The 18836-nt window shown below is 37.5% G+C and overlaps 1 protein-coding gene across 7 annotated transcripts in view; it reads left to right on the top strand.

Annotated features, from left to right (window-relative positions):
* The first annotated feature begins 3264 nt into the window (after positions 1-3264).
* MTF2 (metal response element binding transcription factor 2) overlaps positions 3265-18836 on the top strand; it is a 37877-nt gene continuing 22305 nt past the window's right edge. For 5 of the 7 annotated variants that reach the window (XM_058175835.1, XM_058175838.1, XM_058175833.1 and 2 more), the window contains exon 1: positions 3265-3324. The gene's annotated coding sequence lies outside the window, so the exon portion shown is untranslated. Of the gene's footprint in view, positions 3325-13456; positions 13557-18836 lie in introns of those variants that run through there. The other 2 variants (XM_058175839.1, XM_058175834.1) reach the window with 2 other exon arrangements.

The raw sequence follows: 18836 nt of genomic DNA on the forward strand, positions 1-18836 counted from the left end.
AATGGGCTTACAACCTTACTTCCCCCAAGTTTTTTAAGTGAATCAACCATGGTTGTTAAGTGAGACATCAGGTGACCATGACTTGTGATTTTATTGCCAGCTTCTCATTGACTTTGCTTGTCAAAATCTAGATGTGAATTGCCTAAATGGCAATCACATGAGTGTGGGGTGCTGTGACAGTTGTGAATACCCCTAGTTATGAAGCACCCAAATCTTGATCATGTAACCACAGGGGCACTGCAATGGTTGTGTGTGGACTAATCATAAATTTATTTTTTGAATTTTTTGTTGTAATTTTGAATCGTTGCTAAAACAGCATAATCATTAAGCAAGGAGTACCTATAAAGTTAAAACTGCAAGCAGGATTGAGGGGAGGTAGAGAAAATTTGCTCCTTTATTTTCCTAATCAACCAACCCTCTTGTCTTATGGTTGAAACCATAATTATTTACCCCTCCAGATGTTGCTGAACTATTTCTTCCTTTATCTGTTGAAAATCTGCTGAAGCTGATGAAGACTGTTTAACAATATCTGTCATCTTCTTCTCTGCCCTTCTAAGGGGATAAAATAAAATGTGCACATGCTTAGTAATCCAATGGACATATTTTGATACAAGGCCTAAAAAGCATGGCAAATCTACCCACAGTCTTCCTTTGACATTAATAGCCATCCTCAGGCTTAAGGGACATGGTGCATACTCAGGGAGTCTTATAAATTATTATTTCGATTTGGTTCAGCAATATTATTTTTTCTGGTAAATATTATTCTGGAAACTCTGCAGGTGCCACTTGCAAAAAACCCACTTGGTGGTCCCACATCTATCTTGGGAATCATGGCTTTGGGCTCCGAGTCGTATCATTGTGGCTGCACCAGGTCTCTTGGTTATGCTTCAGCAGGATGACTGTTTATTTAACCACATCCTGTTAGGCATTATCCCCACTTACATATTTTTTGTAGAGCTTCAATCGAATCCATTTGCTCTTTCTACTAAAATTATCCTCTGGTCCTCCTGGATGTCTCTGAAATGACAGACTTGTAACCTATTTTGGACACTTGGGAAGACATCAAGCAAAGTGTAGATTCCTCATTGTTTTTCAGTAAACCTTTATAATCTACATCAATGTGAATCATAATCCATATGAAGGCAACTGGAAGCCAGTGAAAAACTCCAGAATTAGATGGATAAAGCAAAGCAATGGCAAAAGCTAGCACATGGCAAGACATAAATTGGTAGCAGAGTGTTAACAACAGCCATTTTGGGCCAAAGGTCGAGAGTTAATTTAGGAACTCAAGCAAATCAACTCAGTGCTTTGTTCGTGTAAAAGAAAGTCTACTTTGAATTAGCTCTTTTCTTCTTCATTCCATCCCCAATTCCCAAGTCAGCTGCATAACTGCCAAGAGGCATTTTTCCGGCCGAACATCTGAGGAAACGGTTTGAATTGCATTCTTTTTTCCCTTGAGATGCACTTCTTCCTGCGGGTTTGGCATGTGAACTCAGCAACAAAGCAGATAGTTGTAAAAACAACAGTTCAAGACCATTCTGAGAAACATACTGGTGCATCTGAAAGTGTGAAACTGGTTCTTCTAGAGGAGGATACCCATTCTAGATGCAAAAGATCACCACTCCATCCCTATAATATGTAGATAAAAATGATAAATTGCAAATACAGTGACTGTTCCAGACAGAGTATTACAACATTCCCATCATAAACAGATATCTCTCTAGCTTCTTCACTGGGGAAAAATTAAACTTCATTATTTCAGTGATGAATACTTTATGATAATGACCAGATGATCCACTTAGCTACTGCCTGTTAAATGGCATGTATCATGCTTGTTAAATGGCAAAGTATAAGTAATACTTAAGTATAATATCAAATGAAGAATCATTGGCAATAATGTTAAGATCTCTTTCAAAGCTCTCTAGATGCTGAGTATTGCCAATATAGGTTCTCTTTTTTATTTGCGCAAATGCAGTTTCTTCACCCCTTATCAGCAGTATTTGTAGTGGATGGGGTGGTGATGGAAATATTTGCTGCATAGGCTTTTAAATCTCATTTGGTAATAATATCTGACTTAGTAGACTATCTTAACTTCTTCAAACATTATATTTACAATTCTAAATACTGCACAACTATTTATCTTAAAGTATGACTCCATGGAACCTCTGTATAAATGTGCATAAGATTGGCTTATAAAAAAACAAATCAATTCAAGCATTAACCACTCTTAAGCTGGGTGACCTTCAGATGGATGGGCTTCACCTCTTGAATCCCCTTACCTGCTTGGACATGGTTGCTAATTCTAAGAATTGAAACCTCACATTTGGAAGATGCTGGATTGGAAAGGTGACAGTAAAGTAATACAGTCTTTTCCAATTAAGTATTTATACCAGCAGGGAATGTTTGGAGTTAAACCAACTCATCTGAGGGTACAGATTAGTAAACATATTTTTAGTGATACACAAAATTTAATCCTTACTATTTAGCATAAATATCTATATATATTGACAGATAGGGAAATGGCCTGCTAAGAGAGCCAGTCTGGGCAGTGTTAAACACCAGGCTAGAAATCAGGAGACTGTGAGTTTTAGTCCTGCCTTACACACCTTCTCTCAGTCTAAGGAAGAAGACAAGGGCAAACTACTTCTAAAACCTTGCAAGAAAACTGCAGGATTTTGTCCAAGCAGTCACTAGGAGTGAATTTTTGGGAATTTTGGGAGGGAAATTTTTGGGAGGGAAAATTTCTAGTATTATACCAGTCAAAAACATAGCACAATCAGTCCATCTTCACCAACCTGAAGGATTTATTTTTTTAAGTAAAATATTACTAGAAGCCACTGCAAATATAGAAAGATTACAAATGGAAAATAACAAAGCCTGGTTGTCTTATCTCTAACATGATAACATCAAACCTTGCAAATTGTTTGACCAACGTTCCATCTAAGGACTCTGGTGAAAAGAAAAAGCATTCATGACCAAAAATGAAATGTATTTATTAAAAAAAAAAGAAGCTGATATTCTGATTCTTTTCTGCATTTAGGGGAAATATTAAAACTGCTGGTTGAGGGCATGTAATCTTCCATGAATAAATCAATCCCCAAAACTATTTGTGTTGAAATATAAGAAGCTCACATTCTTCATGTTTTTAGAAAAAGAATGCAGTTTGGGAATCAGGGGCGTGAACTTCATGTGACATTGACTTAATTGACCATAACGACCTTCCACTTTGGAAACTGCATGACTCTCATCCTTTAAGTACAGTAGGTGTCCATCCTAATGAGAAGCAAGTTGTTTGGGTTTTTCCCAAGGAGAAATCTCTTAGAGGTGAGATGACTTATATACTAAACCTGCCAAATGAGAAGAGCTGGGTGTGTGTGTGTGTGTGTGGCTGCTGTATACAAAACCTATTATCTGTCCATCAGCTGTCATCCTCTGTTGCAATCATTGAAATGATACCAGCTCAGTTTCCAGGGGAATGGCATAGGGCAAAAATATTGGGGCCCTCCTTTTTCTTCTTCTTCTCCTTTTCTCTCTCTCTCTCTTTCTACATATGCTCTGCTATTTCCACATTGTTTCATTGTAAAAATGTAACGAACAAAAGAAGGTGGAGATTGCGTACCTGAGAAAGGGTGTGGAAGATGGGCACACCAACAGAAATAGGTCAATGTCAATCCTGGGGGGCACTTATTAAAGGCTGATGAAAGGCTGATTAAAAATTACCCTATTCTATGGCATTAATTGATGATGTAATACCAAGTTACCCAACATTTTAAAAAGGCAGCTATATGCATAAATGTGATGCAGTTCTTGACAAAAGAACTGAAAAAGCTTCTTGGATAAGAAATGAAATGTTTTCAAAGGAACAAAAACCAAGAAAGTCCAGTTGTTTTTTTAGAAAAAGCACCTTGTGGGGAGAGGGGGGGGGGGAAAGAGGGAGAGGGAGAGAGGGAGAGAGAGAGAGAGAGAGAGAGAGAGATTTTTCTCTCACACTCTCACTTTTTCTCACTCAAATAAAAATACTGTTGCCGCCATGAGAAAAGTTGTCCAGTAATCCCTTCATATCTAATTACTTCTGAAACCAGCGGTCTCCTGGGTGATAGATTTAAACACAGTTTTGTAAGATTAGGATTTTAATTATTATTTTGAAATCTGCTTTTCACAACTTTTCTTTTTTAGAAGAGAAAGGGCATTTATTTTATAAATAGGGACCTAAGAGGAACCATGCTAGGGAAGACCAGAGGCTAGACTTGTCCAGGGTAAAGTTTGATAAGAGGGCATCAGCACAATAGCAATTTCTTTTTCGTTGTCATCAGGAGCTAAATCTACTGATGGCAGAGGAGAACTACCATGACTGGCAGTTATTGATAGCCATTATCTCTCATGAATGTCTTTAACACCCTCCTTCAAGGGACCATCACTACATCGTATGGGGGGGAAAAAAGCTGCTATTTCATTATATGTCCTTTAGAGGGAGGGAGGTGCTGTGAATGCATTCCATTTGATTTCATTGGATGAGCTCTTACAAAAAAAAGGATAAAACATAATTTTTCTGCATTGTACATGATTGTATATCTCTATAAAGCAGGATCAAAGGCTTGTGTCCAACTTTCTTGACAGAGACATTCTTCTCTCTCTGCTACAGCTCTAATGGAGCTAAATGCCGGGGCAGAGTTCTTCTAGAGTTCTTCTAGCATGCCTAATAATTGGGAGAAGGAAAGAATGACTACTTGACTACCCAAGGTTGTGATGGCAAACCTGTGGCACGCAGTGCCCTCTCTGTGGGCACGAGCCGTTGCCCCAGTTCAACTCTGCCGCACATGCGCATGCGCCTCCCGCTGGGCAGCTGGTCTTCGGGTCTTCGGGTCGCATACACGGGGGTGGGATGCATGCGGGAGCCCCGCTTGTGCATGTGTGGTGGGTGGGGACGTGTGTAGGGGGCCTGCGTGCGCATGCGTAGGGGTGAGGCACATGCGCGGGGGCCACACACACATTACATTTTGGGAGTTTGTGCATATGCGTGTGCATGCAAGCGCGCTTTGGGCATTTGGTCCGGAAAAGGTTAGCCATCACTGACCTAAGGTTATTCCACAGCTGCTTAAAGAAATGGAGAATTGTAGGAGGAGGTAGATTTCCTAAATTATTACGAGCAACGCAATCTACATCCAAGCATCTCAGCTCACTACATTTCTGAGTCATGACCAACAAGTGGCATCACCCTTAAATTGCTTGCACGTTAAGACATGAGTTTAAAGAGGTGTGGTTTTTTAAAAAAAATAAATCAAAATGAATCATTTTACATTATACGGGTGTAGATGAAGCACAAAGCCTGTAAGTTGCTATTCGGGTGCATTTATTTTTACTGAAATGAAAAAAGGACCTCACTGCTGAATATGTTAAGGTTCTATCTTGCCTTAACTCCAGGCGATCTGAGAAATTATGAGGATTACTGTTTGATTCTCACAACAATCCTCTAAAGTAGGTTAGTTAAAAATGAGTGACTGGCTCCAAGTCATTCACGGTTAGGGTGGAGTTGAAACTCAATCACAGTCCAACATTTATACGCACAACCCCAAGTGAGCAGAAAACTGTAGGGGGGGGGGTGCAGTTGATCTGCATTGTTGATCCTGCCTCTATTAGTTTTGGGTTCACTCATTGCAGTCAGTTGACCTTCCTTTAGGAATGGATGATAAAGTTTAATAAGTTTCTCAGAAGTCAAGGAGGTCCTTGAATGGAAACCATTACTCTAAAACTGGTATTTTAAAAAGAGTTTAAGCCTGACCTGATCATGGGCTTAAAATCAAAGCAACTTGATGGGGACAAGGCAGAAAAGGAACATCCTTGAGGTATAATTACTAACCTGAGAAAGGCTCCAAATTTAAGTTACATTCACCCCATTCTTTATTTTAAATTATATGAATACAGGCAGTCCTCATTTAGTGACCAATGATTAAAAAACATAATTTTGCAACCAGCACTCATATATATGATATTTGCAGATCGATAAAGCCAAGAAAAGTTGAAGTAAGATCATAAGCACAGTTTTGGCGGCATCTAATGACTGCTTTACTTAATGAACAAGTTGCTAGTCCCAACTATAATCCACTAAGCAAGGACTACTTATACATAATAAAGTAGAGATTTTTAAATGTAATGTCTTTAATTTTATGTCAGTATTTGAAAGAATCTGGATTGAATTATTGATCACGCACAAGGCAATTATAAATGCCCCAAACATTCCTGCATCTGTTCAATTATTTATGAGTTTAAGATACTTAAAATTTGCTTTTGGCTTCTAAGTATAACAGTCTCCAAAGCAGCTTATAAACCCCTAGAAATTATCCTTGAAATACATTCACAATAAATAAAAAATGGCAAAATAAAATATTACTTTTTTTAAAAAAATCTGCTACAAGCAAAGCAAAAGCAGTTGAAGTATATGGCATAGGCAAATTAGTGGAAAACATCCATAGTGGGAATAGTTTATATCCAAGGTTTAACACAATAACAACAAAATAAATCTAGGATCAACTCCATTATTGTATAAACTGTAAAAGCTAAGTTTAGAGAAGCTGCATTGGCAAAATAGTTCCTGTATCACACATCCCAGCTTCCAAAAACATCCCCCCCCCACCAGCCATCCAGTGTCTGCAACAAGATGTACTATATTCAGTAGCATCACTAACCTCTTCCCTTTCACAACTGCTTCACATTCTCTTTTTTTTTTTTTTTTGTTTACATTTATACCCCGCCCTTCTCCGAAGACTCAGGGCGGCTTACAATGTATAGGGCAATAGTCTCATTCTATTTGTATATATTTACAAAGTCAACTTATTGCCCCCCCAACAATCTGGGTCCTCATTTTACCTACCTAATCTTGAAACCAGTTCATCCAGTTTGCCTCTTTTACTCTGATTAATGCGCTGTTTATAAGATTTGATGGCAAATAGACACAATGTTCTTAACCCTATCAGCCTGCATACTCACTGCATTAATGACAGGGTTAAAATCGCTAACGTGAAGGTACTCAAAGTTATTTTATGCATTTATTTTGAGCAATTGTTCTCAGTCATGATGGGGCCATGATTAATTAAACAGCCGATCTCCTGATTGAGGAGGAGGATTCACTGAGGATTTTGTTCACGATTGCTAGACTATTATAGTGGAGTGATTAAACCAGTAGTGAGAAAAGTAAGGGCTGTAATAGCTCAGGCTGTTAGAAGCCTGTTATTAGAACACAGCAGCCTGCAATTACTGCAGGTTCAAGCCCGGCCCGAGGTTGACTCAGCCTTCCATCCTTTATAAGGTAGGTAAAATGAGGACCCAGATTGTTGGGGGGGCAATAAGTTGACTTTGTAAATATACAAATAGAATGAGACTATTGCCTTATACACTGTAAGCCGCCCTGAGTCTTCGGAGAAGGGCGGGATATAAATGTAAATAAATTAAAAAAAAGTGTAGCTTTCAGATGATGTAGGCCTAGGATTCCAATTAGCTTACCCAAACATCTGGGATAATAAGTGCTGCTATCCAACATATATGGAAATTATAAATTCAGATGCTAGAAATTGCTAGTATTTCCTCTCCTTACAGGATATGATGATGGAATAGAGCTATGCAAAGGCATCTGGAGTAAAGAGCAAAGGTATGAAACATAGACCAATACCTATAATTATTGTTTGGGCTCTTTAATCACCATGGAAAAAAGAAAAAATATAAAGGGGATCTTACCCTTTTAGCGAAAGAGAAAAAATGATAGATACGCTAGGAATGCTTCTGTACTATTAAAAAATTTTTCTATACAGTGGATTTTTTTAATATAATTACAATAGAAACAAATATTGATTTTTTAAAAAAATATAAGCACATATGTACAGCTATTTTATACATATGGTTTTATTTTTTCTACTCTAATAGGCTAACTGACCAAGGAAGACAAGAGTAATATTGGTGTTTTATGTTGCTTTGTCTAATTGACTGGAACAACTGGGAGAGGGGGAGGAGGAGGAGGGGGAGGAGGAGGAGGAGGAGGAGGAAGAAACAGAGTTATTACTTTGGACATAGTGGATGTCAGTAGAGTTGGAATACAGAACAATGGCTTCCAATTCTCTCTTGTTGCCCAGCCCATAACAGAGAAACAGTAAATTCCGCTCTAGATCAAAACCAACTTCAGTACATTTTTATCTAAATACATGATTAAAAGTATTACAGTTTAATGTTTAATTAAGCATTAATTCTTTTGCCCATCTTTTTTATCTGTGATTTAATTCATTTTCTTAACATGAGCTAAATGGTGGTTATGTCCTGTTTTCAGTGCTAGCAGTTGCAGCTTCCTCTATTGTGAATGGCCAATATTGTGTGTGAATTGTACACTCCAGTGGCAGCTGGTTTGTAAATGTGTAGTGTTAACCTTACAAGTCACAGCAAGTTTTTCTTAGGCTTTCTCCCTTGACACATCAGCTTCCGTTTCAGGGTTGGATTTTATTTCAGTAGCTGGTAAATTTGTTTCTAATAACTGTCGGCCTTCTTTAAAAAACGTTTCTTTCCCCATCATGGCAGCTCATAAACAATAGTTGAGAGTAGAAGAGCAGATGGAAGCTGTGCCAAAAAGAGGAAGGAAACTGGTAGCCAGATTGTAGAAATATGGGAAGTTCTTAGAGGGACAAAGGAAGAAAAGAGAATAAAGGAGTATTGTTATAGATGAAAGGCATGGATGTTGGAGGCTGAAGGAACATAGGGAAAGAGTGAAAATATTTATATAGATAAATGTTACTTAAAACATTTATATAGATAAAGGAGATGAAATTAGTTAATGAGGAGAACTAATATAGGCAGGGCAGAAAGCCACAATATAGAAGGATGGGGAAGTAACTAAAATTTATAACACATTTTGATATTTGATTAATTGCATTTATATCCTGTATTTCTTTTTAGAAATAGATGGAGAACATAAGGTTCTCTCCTCCTATTTTCCCTACCAAAACAAGTCTGAGAAGTGGGTTGGGCTGAAAGACAGTGACTGGTCCAAAGTCATCAAGCTGGTTTCTCTGCCTAAGGGAAGAACAGAAATAATATTTATTAGCCCTTGTGCTTTCAAAGAAAGCAAACCAAAATTTATCAGCCTATAATTTTAGAGGTTCTGCATCCTAGTTTACCATTAAAACAGTAAACATGTCTTTGTTGAACTGGGATGCAAAACCTTCTGTCAAAACTTGGCACAAGCAATGTTGTTTAGCAACTGACACCAAGTTTGAACGAGCACTTTTGAAGTATCAGAGAACAGGTTTGGTGTTTGGAACCTTCTTGAGAAAAACAGTTTATAGATGTCAAAATGCAACTTGTTCCCTGTTCTTTCATTTTGTATATTTGTAGTTTGCAAGACTGTCGTTTCTAATATATCCCTAGAATATGTAATGACCAAAAGTCCTCAGTCATCAAATTAGCAGAATTATCTTGGTGATCATCAACAGGTGTCTAGAAGGACTTTTAGCATTAAAGATAACAATTTTCCACCTCTTTTAACACCTGCCTCTGAAATTAATCAAGGTAAATCAATAGTATTTGCAATCTGAGATATATCGGTATCTTGACAATAACTTTAGGTTTCGGACAGCATGCCACTAAATGAAGCAACTGCAAAATTATGGAAAAATGTATTACTAAATGATTAATTTGAGTTATAATTAAATATGTATAATTCAGTGGTTTCTTACCAATGGAAGATATTAATTAAAGAATTTAATTAATTAATTTAACTGATTAAATAAAAAATTTAAATTAATTAAATAGTCTCTTAAAAGCCAATAAGTCATTGGGATTTATTACAAATAAATCTTAATAGCATTAGAATTTGATGGCACTGAAAGAGTAACTGGATTATATTTCCATTAAGGCAAGGGTTGGCCATACAGCATCATGACATCCCTAAATGATATGAATGATCACTTTGCAACATCTGCATCTATGTAAAGATAAAGGTAAAGGTTTCCCTATCCAGTCATGTCCAACTTTAGGGTGTGGTGCTCATCTCCATTTTTTGGTTGAGAGAGCCAGCACAGTTCAAAGACATTTTTGTGGTTGTGTGACCAGCATGGCTATATGTCAAAGGCTCATGGAATGCTGTTACTTTCCCACTGAAGTGGTACCTATTAATCTACTCACATTTGCATGCTCTTGAACTGCTAGATGGGCAGGAGCTTGGGCAAGTAATGAGGGCTCAACTTGCCATGCAGTGGGGTCTTAAACACAGGCAGTCAGCTTTCCAACAGACAAGCTCAGTGTCTTTAACCACTGAGCCATCATCATCCCATTCTCTATGCCATCCTGCTCTCTATCTATCATGACTAAAATCACAGAAAAGGCAACTGTCAAAAATCTTTGTTTGGAAATAAGAATAATTGGGGGCATTAGCAACATTTGTGCAATGGCTAAAGTTTACTGGAATTGAAGCAATGTATCAGTTTTATAAATAAAAATTGCCTAAAATCAGGACTGACTCCTGCTTATAATCTAGATCAGGGGTGTCAAACTCGCGGTGTCATGGCAGCGTCACATGATGTGTCAGAACTTTTTTTCCCTTTGTTAAACTGGGTGTGGGCATGGCTAGTGTGTGATGCATCTGGCCCATGGGATGCGAATTTGACAGCCTTGGCCTAGATGAAATATAGCATGCTAAAGGTGAATCCAAGGAAGTCTGAAGGTTTGTTGGTTAGACATGGCTTTGTCCAATTGGAGGGAACTTTCTAGTTCCAGATGGGGTTGCATTCCCTGAAAGGTTTGCAGTTTGGGGTATTTATGGATCCTCAAGTGATCCATGTGTATGGAAGCAAGGAACACATTTTTTCATCAGCTCTTGATTTACCGACTTCATCCGCAACTAACCTGGCTTACTTCAAGAATAGATTACTGCAATAGACTTTATTTGGGGATACATCTGAAAGAAATATATAGAAATTGTAACAGATCCAAAATGCATTAGTTAGACTTTTGTTGAGTGTTCCCTGTCAGATATATATGACACTTCAGTTACAACAGCTACATCTCTTTACAGCTTGGTTCTTGTCTATCTGGAGGAACAACTTCCCCATTATCACCTGTGAGCTTCATTTGTTTGCTTCATTTGGATTTATAATGAGTACTCCTAAGAAAGGAATATCAGCTGGAAACATGTATAGTAAGGACCTTTTCAGTGGCAGCATTAAAACTGGAATTTCCTTTCACCCATAGTGCAGGCTTCATATTCCATCCTTACTGTTTTTTCCTCATTGATATTAATGCTGTTTGGCAATCTATATTTTATACACACACACAGAGAGAGAGAGAGAGAGTATATGGTGTTATTTTTATAAAACTCTTCTGGAAATTTTTCAGTTTATGTTTTACAGAAAGAGTAAATTGCATTTTGGGTTTTCTAGGCAATGCAGGACTAGAACTCTTCAAGTTTCAAACTTAAAACTTGGTTCTTTACCTGATTTTGAACATATGCATCTAAAGTAACTCACATACCTTAATTGCTATAATGTTCCCAATTTCTAGCCACAGGAGTTTCTATCATTCCAAAAGAGCTGCTTGGTTGTGTTATGTGTATGGATGACATCCTATTCTCAGTCCTATCATCACACTCATGCAAATTTCTAAATTACCTTGCTCAGTGAAAACAGAGCATTCTGCTTTTAATTCAGAGCAGAAGTATCTATCCACTTCTGTAAACTCTGATGACTAATGCACTGAGCATGTGAAACCAATTAAAATTAAGTCTGTTGTTGGTCCAGTTCAAAACACTGTTAGAAATCTTTGGGGTAATGATTAGTTAGTTTCTTGGCTAGCATGTCTTTTCAACTATGCTAACCCTATCTGGAGTATGTACACGTTACCCCAAAAATAAGACCAGGTCTTTTTTTTTTTTTAAATATACTTTATTGAACTTTTTTACATTAAAAGCATTAAAAAAGGAAAAAGAAAAGCTTATATCATTTAACAGCTATTTGTGGTGTTTTTCATCTGACAATAATCCGTGCAATAATGACAAACATTAAATTCTACATATTTATATTCTTATTTTATCTATTGATTATGCTTAGTAACTAAATATTCCTATCTCCTTTCCATCCATCCATACCACCGTTCCCATATACCATAAAATACTGATCTCTCTTTACCCTTCAGACTCAGAGTTAGTTTGTCCATTTCTGCGCAATTCATAATCTTTTGTATAATAAGTCTCTCTGAGGGCACACATGGCTGTTTCCAGCATTGAGCAAAGGCCATCCTAGCAGCAGTTAATATATGTAATATTAAATATTTTATACTCTTCAAGTATTTTTTTTTAAATCCCCAATAAAAAAAGTTCGGGTTCTAGATCTAATTGTTCATTTGTAATTTCTTGTAGCCACTTTTTAATTTTTAACCAATATTTACGTAATTCGGGGCAGGACCACCACATATGGTAATATGTTCCATCTTTATTTTTACATTTCCAGCATATGGGAGACATTTTGGGATACATTTTCGCTAGTCTCGAAGGGGGCAGGTGCCACCTGTAGAACATTTTATATGCATTTTCTTTGTATGCTGCTGATTCACCCAAATAATTTAGATTTGAATAAAATGCTAAAATATAAAGATCTATTAGATATTCATGGAAAATTAAAAACACTACAGGACCTCCAAGAACAAGGACTACGGGTTGACTGGTGGGCCTATCTTCAGTTACAAAATCAATACAAACAAGATATAAAAGAATATGGAATATATCTTAAACCACAGCAATTAGATAAAATTTTACTAGGGCCAGACAAAAAAAATATTACCCAAATTTATAAATACTTGCTAGAAGTAGAATTGGAAGAAGAAGTAGTGAAAGGATGTATGATTGCATGGGGCCAAAATATTGGACATAATATAAATTTATCAGATTGGGAGAAAATATGGAACAGAAATTATAAATTAACAAAACCAGGCCTTATTTTCTTTTGGGCCCCAAAATAAGCACTAGGGCTTATTTTGGGGGGATCTCTCCCCCCCCCATGTACAGGAGGCCCACTTCTTCTGGTTGCTCGTGGGGGGCAGGAGGCCGCGTGGTGCTGACTCACGCGCCCCACACCAACTTTCCTCAGGGCCCTTGCAGCCAGGCCACCCGTGCCCCAACTCCTGCCTCACCTTGCAGAGGTGACTCCAGCAGCCCCATCCAGCAAGACTCTGCATGGCCACCGGCCCACTTCTTCTGCTTGCTTGCGGCCACAATGCAGCAGGAGGCCGAGCAACATATTGGTGCTGTGACCATGAACGAGGCGAGGTGGCGGGTGGAGCTGCCCTTTGTGCCACGCCCTGGCTTATCTTAAGGCCGCTGCAGCCAGGCCGACCACACCCTGACACATGCCTCACCTTGCAACCACGGTACCAACACCAGAACACCACTCTGCCTCTTGCTTCATTGCGGCTGCAAGCAACCAGAAGATGTGGGCCTGTGCCTATGTGGGTTCCTGCTGCAATGGCTGTTCGGTGCTGCCGCTATGCGGCAGGTGTTGGAGTATGGATGGCCTGGCTGCAGAGGCCCTGAGGTAAGCAGGTGTGAGGTGCATGAGGTGGCTCCAGCACTATCCCACCTCATGGCCACAGCACTGAAAGCAACCAGATGAAATGGGCGGGTGGCTGCTTGCGCAGGCTCTTAAGTAGGGCTTATTTTTGGGGATAGGACTTATATTATGCACATACATTAAAAACCATGCTAGGGCTTATTTTCAGGATAGGTCTTATTTTTGGGGAAAACAAGTTATTCATTCAATTTATCCTGTTGTCTGTCTCAAATAACACAACTCTGGGTGACTAACAACACTTGAAAACAAGATAAAAACATAAAGCCGTAAATATTACCAACTGCAGCCATCTGACACAATTGACAGCCATAATACAGACTCAACCACAAGCCCAGGGCCCCAGGTTCAGTAACAAAACTAGTTTCAAGATCTGGCCATGAGAGTCAGGGGAATGATATACAGAAGATGGGCACCACAACAGAAAAGTCGCCCTTCCTGAGTTCCAACTGATGACACTCCCTAACAGAGGGAGGGAATTTAGAGCATACCTCTCCTGTCAGAGTTTAAATAGGTGGTAAGACAATTCTTTTCCACTAAGGAAGCTGATTAAGAATTCCTATTTAGTGAGTACCCTTTAGCCTGCATTCTGAATAAATCATTTAGCGTATTTTTTTTTTACTTGTCTCTAGGCATGGCTGCAATATGGCCCACTGATATCTTTTGCCTAGCCCTATGATGTTGCCTTCATCCTGTGAGCAGGGATTTAAGTCATCCTTAGTTATATATTGTTAAATATAGCTATATTGTTAAAGCAGTCTTTCCCCAATTAATTCAGGCATTTAAGTGCACCCTCCACTTATCTAAAATCTTGCTAGGCTTTGTCACCTATTGCCTTAGGGAAGGCAATTGTAAAGAATTGGAACAAAGGTATTAGAACAGGAATCAGCAATGGGTTCAGAAAATTTCATGCTACTGTAGTTTTCTGCCACCTCAAGGATGGGTGATATTGCAAAAAGCACATTTTAGTTGTTGGACAAACTCTAAAGACAGTGGAGAACACTGGAGCCTGCATACTGCAGTCCATGGGTTTGCAAGGAGTCAGACATGGCTTAGCGCCTGAGCAACAACAAACTTTTTAGCTGATGGAATTAGCATGTAAGAGGAACAGCAACCAAATTTTCTCCTCTTTCCCCACAAGGAACATCAAGAAAAAAAGGATAGCCCATTGTTGTTTGGAGCTTCACATGGAAGCTTCCACTTACTGAGGGGAAGGGAGAAACTGATGGCTGTATTATACATGACATTTGCATCCATCTGGCATGACTGCTGCTCCACTGTATTCTTATACAGTATTATCTTTCATAGGCAGTTAAGGTAATTTTCTTCCAGCTTAGTACTGCCATAGTTGAATTGGCAAAATCTTGATCTTGTGATGCTGGAATTCCACAAAACTGAGTGAGCTTTTCTTCCCCCCCCCCCCATTCACAATTTTTTTGTTTTGTTTCACCCTGCCTCCCATTGTCTGGACTTGGAAGAACAGAATAGTGAAAGGATTTTTTTGCACACTTTTGTTGGATTGTAGAAAATCCTCATTAGCTCATGGGATTTCCTGCCTACTCCCAATCTTGTCAGATTACTGGGAGGTAATACAATTGCAGAGCTGACTTCAAGACATTTTCGAATGATTACCAAATAAGAAACTCATTGATGGAAGGATCTGGATAATATTCTTGTTAATTTCATTTCTTAGCCGTTAAGGAAGAACTATAAAACCACCAAACTAGCATTTTCCTTTTCCAATCTCAAGTTCAGGGAGAGAGCTGAGATAGCATTTCTACTATTGGGGAAACAGAGTCACAGCCTCTCAAAGCAAATAAAATCTACCCTACTAGCAGTCTTAACTTTTCTGAACTAGAAATAAATTGATTAGTATCTTCAGTAGTACTGACATTAGAGAGCTGTAGCTGTTTTCAAACTGCTATAGAAACTTAAAGCAGAAGAACCCTTATTCTCTGAACAAAAGTATGATTTCCTAAATACAACAGAACAGTGATGGGTAATATTTGATACTGTTGCAGGTGGTCTGAAAATCCTCTCTTTTTGTGTGTAATTATGTCACAGTACTGGTATGTTGGAGAAGGCTACTTATAGTACATAGTAGCCACACCTAAATAGACAGAGAAGCAGTGACAACTTTCACTACAGGGTGTGGTCTTGGTTTTGCCTGACTTTCCAGTGTCTTCTAAATAGAACAACAGGAACAGTTTTAAGGGAAAAGAATATACAAGATATCTGATGTTCTCTTTCTTAATCTATATCTCTAGAGATGTTAAGAGTTAAACTTTAATCATTTTGTCACATTTCACATAGGTATCCATAAAAAAAATCTGCAGAGGACCAAGGCAGTTTTTTTTTAAAAAAAGCTGACCAAATACTGCTATGTAGACTCAGGATCTGAGTGCTGCACAGATCCAGAAGTTTCAAGGCTTAACTATTGAAAATTTATGTCCTAAAATCTTTAATTGTATACTCAAGAATCTCCAGCACTATCTGTGTTGGCACTTGTACTCGGAAGCATACAACAGTCAAATATAAAAAGGTCAATTGTTGAACCTGGGTTATAGTAAGAGTTGGCTTGAACACTGTAGTAGGCTATGGTTTGTTTAACCATTGTTGATTGAATAAATCATAAGTGGCTAAATTTGCAAGGAGCAAACGAAAGCTTGTACATCACATTGACTGGATTTAAAGAATATGTAAACCAAGCAATTTACTTGATAGCTAATGAAAGCTTTCACAACTTTTTCATTTTTTTAAAAAAATGGGAATTTCCCCCAATTTACCTATCATTCAAGATTTTTAAAATTTTATTTATATTTTTAAATTTAAATTTTAAAATTGACACCACTATCTATGGGTATGCTTGTAACCCAATTATTTTGAATGGAAAGTGAGGAAAAAGCTATCGTGGGTCGAATCAAAGAAGCCCATGACAATACATGCCAAAATGGAGATTCTTTATTCTGGAGATCAGAGAAATGTATTTACACTGATTTTTGCTAATTTAATTGAAGCCAGTTAGAAGTTATTCACAAAAGTTCAAAAGAAGTTATTTAAAATGAATGAATGATGCATTCCAGTTCATCTTTCATGTAACAAGGCAAATATTATATATATATACACACACACACACACACACACACACACACACATATATATATATATATTTTCTGAGGTTTTCGCGGGTGTTTGTATGTAGGTCTTTGGTTATTCGGGTTTTCTCCCGCGTAAAATTGGAAGTGTCTTGGTGACGTTTCGACAAAGTCTCATTCGTCATCTTCAGGCTTCAGCTTCGTGCTTCTGGGATGAGACTTCGTCGAAACGTCACCAATACACTTCCAATTTTACGCGGGAGAAAACCCGAATAACCAAAGACATACATGTGTGTGTGTGTGTGTGTGTGTGTGTGTGTGTGTGTGTGTGTGTGTATATATATATATATATATATATATATATATATATATATATATATATATATATATATATATATATATATAATTATCAGTTTGTCTCACAAGTAATAAGTAAGTAAAATCAGCAAAGATTGAGATAGTTAAGAAGATACGTGATGCTTAAATTTCATTTCTTTGATGATGAAATGATCTTAATTGCCTAGTAGTAGATATTTACTGGCTTATATCTCAATAATTAAAACCAAGAATATAGTAAATACAGAATATACTTATGTGAATTGATTTTCACAATTTACCATGAAATCTAATAATCAGAGGTGTAGTAGTGGTGCCACCTTGTGTCTCAAAGCCTGAACATTCATCTTCTAATTAATGATAAAAGGTCTCCTGAGATGCTTAGGAATTTTTCCTTCAGATTTATAGATAAACTAGCAACTTACATGAAGATTATTACAATTGCTCTCTGCTATATAATTAAATTTCATCATGAACAAATACATACAGGTAGTTCTTGATTTGCAACTTGTTGCTTAGCAAATGTTTAAAGTTATGATCGACTCACCAAAAGGAACTTATGACCCAGTTCCAAAGTTCTCCCCCATCACATTGCCATTTTTGGGGTCCTTGGCAACCGGCCTGCATTTATGGCCTTTTGCAGCATAAATGGACACAGGCTCCATTATGACTGTAAATCGAGGATTATCTTTATATGAAAGAAAGCCCAACTTCAATAAAACTATTACAAGTATAGGGATCCTGTTTCTTTTTCTGCATTATCACACTATCTCTAAATAAAGCTTTGCCATTTCAGATTTCCACCTTCCCTTATTGCCATCAATTGAATCTTTAAGGGCAAAATCCAACCTGTTACAGTTGGATTTTCTTGTTGATCACATAAAATCATTGTGACCAGTTGCTTGGTAAGGAAGATCCCAAAAGCTGTTTTTGCCTTTACAAATGCGGTCTTCAACTATATTTTAAAATGTGGAATAGGAAGTGTATTGCAATATTTCCTTTGAATATTCCCTCAAACCTTACATCCAATTCAAAGCCCCACTCCTTCCTCAGATTGCTTCCTTTGGTAGATGAATAAACTGAAGTGTGTTTATAATCAATATATTACAAACTCCTTCGAGTAAGAATTGGAAAAGCAGTGAAAATGTGAATTTGTACACTACTCTATAATATAAAATCAAAACAAGAATTTTCTTCTATCATAAACCTCTAAAAATTCATTTGTTTGTATATGTGTGTGTGTATTTGGCATCAGACAGACAGACAGACAGACAGCTAGCTAGCTTTTATGAACAGTGCACAACTCTTTGTAGTCGGAGGGCTGTAGGCTGTAACCTTGACCAAGCATTCTTCAAATTGAGAACCATTCCCTGTGATGTGATCTGGTACTAAGACCACAAATAATTTAAAAAGGAATTTTCTGCTCCCCAGATGCATTATAAATGGCTCTCTGCATGAAAAAACAAGTTTTCTCTCTAGACAAAACATGTATTTCTTGTTTTATAAAGCCCTGAGGAATACCTGGATTAAATCTTTTGACTTTTGAATCTAAAATTCTACACTGAAAGAGGTGTTTGTTTTTCTTAATACAAAACTTTTAATTACATTTTGTATAATATATTGTAGAATAACATATCTTATTGCACAGACTATATTAATTATACACAAATGTTGTTTCACTTGGGGCTTTGTTGTAATGATTTAAATTTTGAAGATTTTCAGCAGCACTTGAACAACAGTTTTCCAATTGTCCTGTCTTGCCATAAAAATATAGAATCTCTGAAGTAAAAAAAAATCTAAGTTGGGAAAAATATAA

This window comes from Ahaetulla prasina, chromosome 3, assembly GCF_028640845.1.
Source record: "Ahaetulla prasina isolate Xishuangbanna chromosome 3, ASM2864084v1, whole genome shotgun sequence".
Classification (NCBI taxonomy): domain Eukaryota; kingdom Metazoa; phylum Chordata; class Lepidosauria; order Squamata; family Colubridae; genus Ahaetulla; species Ahaetulla prasina.